Source organism: Dipodomys merriami, unplaced genomic scaffold (assembly GCF_024711535.1).
Source record: "Dipodomys merriami isolate MVZ:Mamm:240054 unplaced genomic scaffold, mDipMer1.0.p SCAF_86, whole genome shotgun sequence".
Classification (NCBI taxonomy): Eukaryota; Metazoa; Chordata; class Mammalia; order Rodentia; family Heteromyidae; genus Dipodomys; species Dipodomys merriami.
Genome location: NW_027206468.1, coordinates 1,949,577 through 1,958,593, shown reverse-complemented (window position 1 = coordinate 1,958,593; position 9,017 = coordinate 1,949,577). Strand labels below are relative to the sequence as shown.

At 38.9% G+C, this 9,017-nt stretch overlaps 1 long non-coding RNA gene across 1 annotated transcript in view; it reads right to left on the bottom strand.

The window, feature by feature from the left end:
- Positions 1 to 4,109: 4,109 nt before the first annotated feature.
- LOC138820317 (uncharacterized) overlaps positions 4,110 to 9,017 on the bottom strand; it is a 46,506-nt gene continuing 41,598 nt past the window's right edge. Inside the window, exon 4 of the long non-coding RNA XR_011369831.1 lies at positions 4,110 to 4,458. This is a non-coding gene — a long non-coding RNA (uncharacterized lncRNA). The remainder of the gene's footprint in view (positions 4,459 to 9,017) is intronic.

Below are 9,017 nucleotides of genomic sequence, written 5' to 3'. Positions count from 1 at the left end.
CATTTTTCTTGTGTTTTTCCGGCTTACTCTGCCCATTTGAGAGGAAAATAGCACCAGTTTTGTGCTAGAACACTATCTTAAAGCAACCATCAACCAACGTTTGCATTTATACAGTCAATAGTCTACAGATACAATCTAGTTCAACAGATACATCTATTCAACATCAAACAAATATATGTTAATGGGTTTCGAACCACAGAGAAGAATTTTGAAAACCAGAAATTTTTAGGGTTAGGGAGAGATGTGGGTAAAAAATAGGAATAGATTGGTGTGGGGAGGCACAGGGAGAGTTAACTATGTCCTAATCTCAATGCAGGAAATAGGTTGGGTAGGATGCAAGTAGAGAGAGAGAGAAAAGGAAGAAAGGGAAAGGGAAATGAAAAGAGACCAGAAAAAAATAGAAACGTAAAAATTAATATTATTATGGAGATTAAAAGACCATCTATTTAGAGAGGAATGTGAGTATATTAATAGAAGTGTAGGGACATAGAGGAGAAGTGAAAAACTTAAGAAAATGCTTAAAATATTATATAGGTATAAAGAGGTAGTACTGCTATTAAGGAATTAAAGTCTCAGAGGTTTTGAATTGAGTAATAAATTTGTGGATTAATTGTGTACACAATGGGGGATAGGGTCTACTAGTTAACTACGGGTTTATCTGAGGATGTGCAGGACAAGAGTTAAGTCACATACAGAAGATCAAAATACAGGAAAAGGTGAAAAGGATTAGAAAGGGAGAGAAAAAGTTCAGAAATTCAGTAGAGCTAGACAAAAAAACAAAAAGATAGTTAAGAAAGAAAGAAAAAGAGAAAGAAAACAAGAAAAGAAAGGAAAACGCATATTCATGTATTCCTAAAATAAAAATTATAAGAGGGAAAAAAAGTTACTGGAAAACAATTATATTTTCAAAAAAGGCAAAAATTAAAGATTAATACAATTTTTAGAAAAGGAAAAAAATTATATATATATAAGGTACCAAAAAAAAGAAAAAAAAAGAGAAAAAAAAAGAAAAGAAGAGGAAGAGAAGAAAAAACAAGTTCTTTGATTTTTTTTTTGATTTTTTGGGAGGGGTGGGAAGAATCCTGTATCTCCCTTTTGTCTGTAAACATCCTCTTGTTGGAGTCTCTGGTCAGCTTGAGGTCCTGTGGCTTGATTGGTTTCTTAAGTCAGTTTGTTCGAACAGGCAGAAAAATCCTCTGCTTTACCCAAGATTTTGAGATCCCCCTCCCAGATTAGTTTACTGGGAGGGTGATCTGCTTTGAGAATCACAAAAGAGGGGGATGCAGTGGTAAGGCTAGGTTCTGGGTAGAGTTGAGGCCTTTCAACAATCAGTAGCTTTACCTGGAGCTGTTTTGTGAAGAAAAAAAAAACTCCCAGAGCCCAGCCTGGAGCCGTTCTCAGGGTTTCTGTTTTTCAATTGATTGTGGAGGCTGCTAGAGGGAGGGGCAGCCTCTGGCTCTTGTTACCCAGTGAGGAAAGCCACTCCAATGGCTGTTGCCTGAGCTGGGTGACTTTTCCCTGGATGGAGCCGAGTCTGACAAGTCACTTCGCCGCCGTTAAGTTCTTGTGACCTGCTAAATGACTTGTTTTATTCCAAGGACTGGGTTGGAGCTGGCAGCTCCTCTGAGCTTTGTCGGTATCCAAGATGAAGATCACTGGTGTTGGGGGGGGAGGGGTGGCCTTCCCTCCTCTGCTCCCTGAGGAGTGAGGATGTCGGCCTTCTACTCACGTTGAGTCTTGGATCCTGGGTCGTCTCTGGTCTGGGAACTTCAGGATGAAGATGGCCGCTCCTTGTTGGTTCTTGCTGGTGTTGAGTAGAATCCGCTCTCCAGCTGCGTCTGGCTCCTTCGTCCTGGACTCTCTCTGTGAGAGCTCAATTATGGCCCCGGGGCTGTGTTCTCCACCGCGACCCTGCCGCCGCTGCTGCGGCGGCTGCTGGCATGCGCTCAGTTGTGTCTTTTTGCCTTGGCTTCCCCTCTCTTGTCTAACTCTCTGTCCTGTGATGGCACACTTGGTGTGATTCTCTGGCTTAGGACTGTTCACTGGAACTCTAAAACTACTTTCTATGCAAGAGCTTGTTCAGAGTCCAGCTTCTCCTCCGCCATCTTCCCCAAGCTCCAAATCCTCTGCACAATGGTTCTGATCTGTGATCCTCTCAAATTCTACCTCTTCAATTAGTGATGTGAGTTCCAGTAGCCTGCCCTCAGTTTAGATCGTCTAAATGAATTATTGAAGGCAATTTCACTTTAATCTCTTTTTTTTTTTTTGCCAGTCCAGGGGCTGTTATAGTTTTATTTCTAGACAAATTTTGTGTATACATGCACATTAGCATTAAAATATTACTTTTTCCCCCTTTTTTCCTTTTTAATTTTCTTGGTCAAGGGGCTTGAATTCTGGGTCTGGGCGCTGTCCCTGGCTCTTCAGATCAAGGCTAGCATGTTACCACTTGAGCCACAGTGCTACTTCTGGTTTTCTGGCGGTTAATTTGAAGTAAGAGTGTCATGGATTTCCTGCCAGGGCTAGCTTTGAATTACTATCCTCAGATCTCAGCTCCTGAGTAGCTAGGATTCCAGGCATGAGCCACTGGCACCCAGCTAAAAATGTTACTTATTTTAAGTTCTGTGTTTTAGTTGAGGGAGTAACATAAGTGTGTAGAAATTTAACTTTCAAGTTACCTCTCTAAGTAATTTCAGAATTTCATTTTCATATTGATTGCAGTTATTAATAACAGAAACTCCCAAACTAACAGAATAATCCTTCATTTTCTCCTTCCCATAGGTACTATTGGAAGAGAATGAGTGAGATCTTAGACAATATGTACTTGAAATTATAAAAAATTTATATTGATGATACATAAAGAGCCAGATAACACAACGTGCTTTACATTTTCTAAAGAAAGGAATGTCATGAAAGTATATTTATTGGCAGGCTTTTCACCTGTAAAACAAAGAAAAAACAATTTCATAAAAAAGCTGAAGGGGATAAACAGCCATGAAAGTGTGATATAGCATTGTAGACTTTATGAAATGAACTGTTTCAGGTAAAGTAATACTTTGGAAAAGTTATCTGTTCACTAAATTTATTCATTATATTTTTTTAATTTTTATTTACCTGTCACTTAATATATAAATGCATACATGTGTGTGCTATATATATATATATATATATATATATATATATATATATATATATATATATATATATATATATATATCAGCAGTATCTGTCCAGTGAACTGTATGGTTATTTATGTTTAGGTAATTTCATCATGTCAAGTCCATCAAAAAGATGGACTTCCATAAACCTTAACAACCCTGCAACACCACTGCACATGCAAACTTAAGTGGTCACCATTGTAAGCTACACCTGTGTTCTACCAAAGCTTTATATATATGGTGTTAGTTTTTCATTTAGTCTTCACACAAAATGTGTGTGCTCCTAGAAATAAATGATGGCATTTATAACTACAATGATTTAGAGTAAATCTTTACAATGAACACAAGCTCAGTATGAGTTGTTCTTTCTTTCCTTGTCTTATTTTATCTTTAGGAAGTTGATTTGAGTTTTGATGTTGTTTGCTACATAAGTATTCCACCACTGGAGTCACTCCACCACTCCTTTCTAGTTTAAGTTACTTTACGCATAGAGTAGCAATTTTTGCACCCAGCCCAAAAAGCAGGGATCAGGATTGCATTCCAATATCCCTACCTAGTAGGTTGATATGGCTGATACTTTCCTTCCTAGACCTATTCAGAACTGTGATCCTCTCAAATTCTACCACTTTAGTTAATTGTGTGAGCTCCTGTTCTCCCTACTTCTAGAAGATAGGCCAGACATAAATGATTACAGGTAATTTGAGTGAATCATGGGCTAAATATAAGTGATTTGATATTAAAGTGTAGGGTAAGTTTGAAAGTATAATCCCAGTAGTCAGAAATTTTGCTAAGTAATTTTGTTTCACATTAACAACACATCTTGACCAGAATTAAGGACTTACTTTTGCTGTCTGTCTAGTTGTATGTCATTTGGCAAAATAAACTTCATGTTGTCCATGTGGCATAAAGAACTTTGAATGGTCTGATGTGCTGGTTCACAACTATAATCATGGTTAGCAATCAGAAATAAATAGATCACAATTTGAACATAGCCTAACCAAAAATTTAAGAAGTCCCAATCTCAATAAACTAGTGAGTCATGTTGAATCATGCTGCCATTAATCTCAGCACCACAAGAAGCTAAGTCTCTGCTTTGTAACTGTTTCACTTGAGTAACTGGGACTCTTGGAGGCAGTCACCTCTATGGATGCAGAATCTGGGCTGAGATTTAGCAAGAGGAGGGAGGAGTCTGCCCCACCTTCCCAGGGTGAACCTCACAGAATGAAGTGAGCATGCTTGCTTTCCTCCTCCAAACGGCTTGAGAAGCCATGCTGCTGAGTGTTCATTATTTGATCCCAGTGACCTGTGGTAGAAGTAGAAGGAAACATTAAATAAATTTCACATATGCCAATTGAGCTGCTCTCCCAGCCTGTGAGTTCAACTCAGCAAGTGTTCATTATTTGAGAGTTGAGAAAGTTGAGGTAGGGGAGAGAGGGAGGGTGAGTGAAAGAGAGGAGAGATAGAGAGAGAAAGACCTGGGCGCTGGTGGATCACACCTGTAATCCTAGCTAATTAGTACGCTGAGATCTGAAGATTGCAGTTCAAAGCCAGCCTGGGCAGGAAAGTCCGTGAAACCCTTATCTCCAATAAACCACTCAAAAACCAGAAGTGGCGCTGTGGCTCAAGCGGTAGAGTGCTCGACTTGAGCTCAAGAGCTGAGGGACATTGCCCAAGCCCAGAGTTCAAACCCTATGACCAACCAATAAAACAAAAAAGAGAGAGGGGAGGGAGAAAAGAAAGGAAGGAAGGAAGGAAGGAAGGAAGGAAGGAAGGATGGAAGGAAGGAAGGAAGGAAGGAAGAAAGAAAGAGAAAGAAAGAAAGAAAGAAAGAAAGAAAGAAAGAAAGAAAGAAAGAAAGAAAGAAAGAAAGAAAGAAAGAAAGAAAGAACATGACTGAGAATGAATTGTTTGGAGTCAGGAGTCATATGTCAGAAGTACTACCTGTATTTGTTGTTAGGTTAGGTCTGCCCCAGGGCATGCAGACCCTATGCAGCCAATTCTTGGCTAAGTTTCAACCCTTTATGTGTTGCCTAGTATCTGGCACACCTGGAGGCAGCCACCTCCCCATCCTGTTAAGTCACAACCTGGTCAGCCTCTGGTCCCACTTTCCATCTGACCAGAAGTGAGTCCCAGAACTTGAAGTCACATCCAGATACAGTGTGGCCAGAGTTTCCCCCAAACAGCCACACCTCATCTGGTCCTTCACATAGATTCATCCTTGCCAGAGGTTGGATTGCCCCATTTTTTTTACATGCATTTCTACCATGTATGGCATGGGCAGCAGTTCAGTAAATAAACTTCTTTACCTGACTGAAAACCCTGTGGTGTTCTCTTCATTGGCTACCTAATGAAACTCACCAAATTAATATACTTTACACTTCAGAGTTTCTAGTTATGAATCCATGGATATTTTTGTGACACATATGAGATCAGTATCTACAAAACATATTTACTAACATCATTTAACAGTATAATTGTGCCTAGAATCTTTAATAGCAGCTTAATTAACAATAATGTCTATTTTGTTTGCTTTGCTTTGCTTTGTTTTTGCTTAAAGTAATAGAAGACTTGGTGAGACAATCTCTGTGAAGACTCAGGGTCTGTGTTGGACTGGCAGAATGATGCTGGCTCCGGCCTCAGGATTATCTGAGGACTGTGTTTGTGTATGTGGAAAGCTCTTGGCATACCAGCCTAGAGAGGGAACATGTTCTCTCTCCCTGTCTCAAAGCTATCATGTCTCAAAGCTGAGGAAGTAGCTCTTCTGCTTACTTACACATAGACGAACAGCTAGTCAAGCATTTTCCAGAGTACGGGGAAATGGTTTGAGCTTGCTCTAAAATAGTTTAGATAAAAATATACAAAGATTTATCTCATAGTTTAAGCAAAATTGTATCTGTTGAAATTCTTTGTGTGAATGTCTGCTGAATAAATATTGGCAAAGATAATACTTCCTTGTCTTTAAATACCCACTAACAATAAAGCACAGCATGCAGTGGCAATTGCTGTTTGCACTCTGCAACCCCTGTGTCCTGGTGATTTTGCGACCCTTACCCAGGGACCCCAATGCCTGAGACGTTGACAACTGGCACACAAACAGGGACCCTGCAGTGTTGAATACAGGAAGGGATATTCAGGTAAGTACTTTTAATTACAGGGTGATGGAACAAGTTAAGTCCACTCCGTACTTACATATGCTAAAATATTTACTTGCTGCTTGTGGTGTAACTATTTCTTCTTTTGACATAGAAATGTGTATTAATGTATTTAGGGAATGGAATCATTGGTTCCCCGTTGATGGGGCATTAGATGTTGGTAATTGGAATTGAGTAAAGTATTGTAGAAAGAGATGTTCGAGAAGGGGAAAGGATTCCTGTTAGATTTTGGTCCATTTAGGCTACTTTACATACCCTTTTTAAAGCTTTAAATGAGAAAAGATTAATAGCAGACTTAAAGAAAGAGGCAGTGCCTTCTATTGTAGGTTTACTATTGGACTCGGAGGTTAAGGATGCAATAGATAAGGCTGCATCACAATTAGGAGAAAAAACAAGAGGTAAAGAAAGCTGAAAATGAACAAACTGAAAGCGTAAATAGAATGTCTGAGCAAATGGAATTGATTTTATCAAGATTACTACATATGGAGTTAGAAATTAGCAGAGTGAAAGGATAATCTGAGAAGGTGAAAGTAAAACAACCTTCCTCTCCTCAGCTTGCGGAAGCAATTTTTACCGCATCACTCCTTCACAAAACAGAAGGCTCAGTGAGTTTGATGAAGAAATGCCTATTTTTTCTTATCCTGTAATTTGACTACCTCCTATGAATGGTATAGCTCAACCAACCAGATATGAGGGTGTTGCTGTCGATGATATTGGTAAACTTAACAATCAGTGACTTATGGTCCTCAGTCTCATTATGTTAAGGAATTACTTAATGGGCTTGCCCGATAATTTTGCTCCCGAGGATTGGAAGATGCTTTGTAGAGCCTTGCTTAAGGAACCAGAATACCTACAATGGCAAATGTAGTTTACTGACTTATAGACAGAAAGGACTAGACAAAATGCACAGAGCAATAATCCACGCCTGCAGATCATAACCTGTCCTATGTTGAGTGGAACAGAACCATATGCAGATGCTCATATGCAAGTGAACTCTCCTGAAGAGATCCATGAGCAGTTATGAGACATAGGTATTGAGGCATGGGAGGATTCGGCTGGTAGGAGAGCATTATGGCTCCTGGACTAAAGTAATTCAAAAACCTAATAAACACTATGTTGAATTTTTATCATGATTGACACTGACCTTGGAACATACTGTTGTGGGAGAGGCTGCACTGCAACAACTACTAGGCATGTTGGCTTATGAGAATGCTAATGAGGACTGTCAACGAGCCCTATTGCCTATTAAAGAATCTGGGGATGTAAATACATATTTAAGGGCGTGTAAAGACATTACATCCAAATCCCGGCGTTTGCAGTTGTTTGCTGAAATTATGCCCACTGCCTGGAATGCTTTACAAACCATCTAATCTAAAATGTTTTGGATGTGGTCAAATGGGACATATAAAGAAGAACTGTAAAAAGGCTACTGATGTTAACAAGAGAGGACCAGGAATTTGCCCTAAATATAAAAAGGAAAGCACTGGGCAAGAGTGTATAGATAAAAAATAGACAATAAAGAATTCCTATAAAGATGCTTACCCTATGCAGGGAAACTCTCCATCTGGCCAGCCCTGGGACCCAGGATTAATAACTGAGGGTAGCCAACCATTTTTCTTCCTCGTCCCCGCCACAGCCCACAGCACCGCAATGGACATGCCAATTCATTCATCTACTGAGAGGCATATTGGTTTAAAACATGCTTGCATGTAAGTATCAATTATGGTCATTCAAAAATGACAGATGTCACCTACCCAGACATACTAAAATCATGATTTCTAAGTAAGATAGGATTTTATGGTGGTACAAGTGTTGAGATATATGGATGAGTCTAATGTGTATCTTTCACTGAATTAGGCAGGAAGATATCCAATATCATATGGGATAAAAAAATGGTAGTAAGAAGATATACCCTTGAGAAAGATATAGGAGGCTGACAGAAGTATGGATAATTTTGAAGGATTTAGAAATGCAAGCTCAAGTATGTCTCTTTAAGTGGAAGGGCAAAAGAAGGGGAAGAGAAGAAAATAACTGAAAGCAGATCATTGTCCCAACGTAGAGTATAAAAAAAACATAACCTATAACTTCCAAGTTAAAGAGAGACCAATATAATTCATCCCACTTAATTCAGATACATGCAAAATATTTACTTTGCTTTTTCCCACTTTAATGCTCCAAAATAATTGAAAACTTATATGAAACGTTATGTGATTGTAGTTACTTCAACCTGAACACTAATTGTGATGAGCCCTCTTTTTCTCAGTATGCTCTTGGAAAATACTCCCTAAATTGATGATGTTGTGACTGAATAGAGAGTCAGTGTAACTGGTTTCTATTGTATGATAATCCCAGAATAGTTTAATGCAGTTTTTTCTCAAGGTATACAAGTATATAGTCTGATGCTGTACTTTGAACACATCCTCACACCTGAGCACATTATTTGAAATTGTACATCAGCATTTCCTTGGCACATTCTATTTTGTGCCTTTGTTTATTTGCATGTTCCTTTTGATTGCTCTATTTCCATTTCATCTGTACAAACTGCTAAGAACATTGTTCAGCTACCACTTCTTGTTTCCAAACACCCAGTCTATTTATGAAGGTACTTTGTCCATGTTAACCAATAGGGTAGTACTCACTCTCTGCGTATAAAAGTTCCACAGTGTAACTCTATGCCAACATTATAAGATGTAGAATTTAAGGCGTTTTG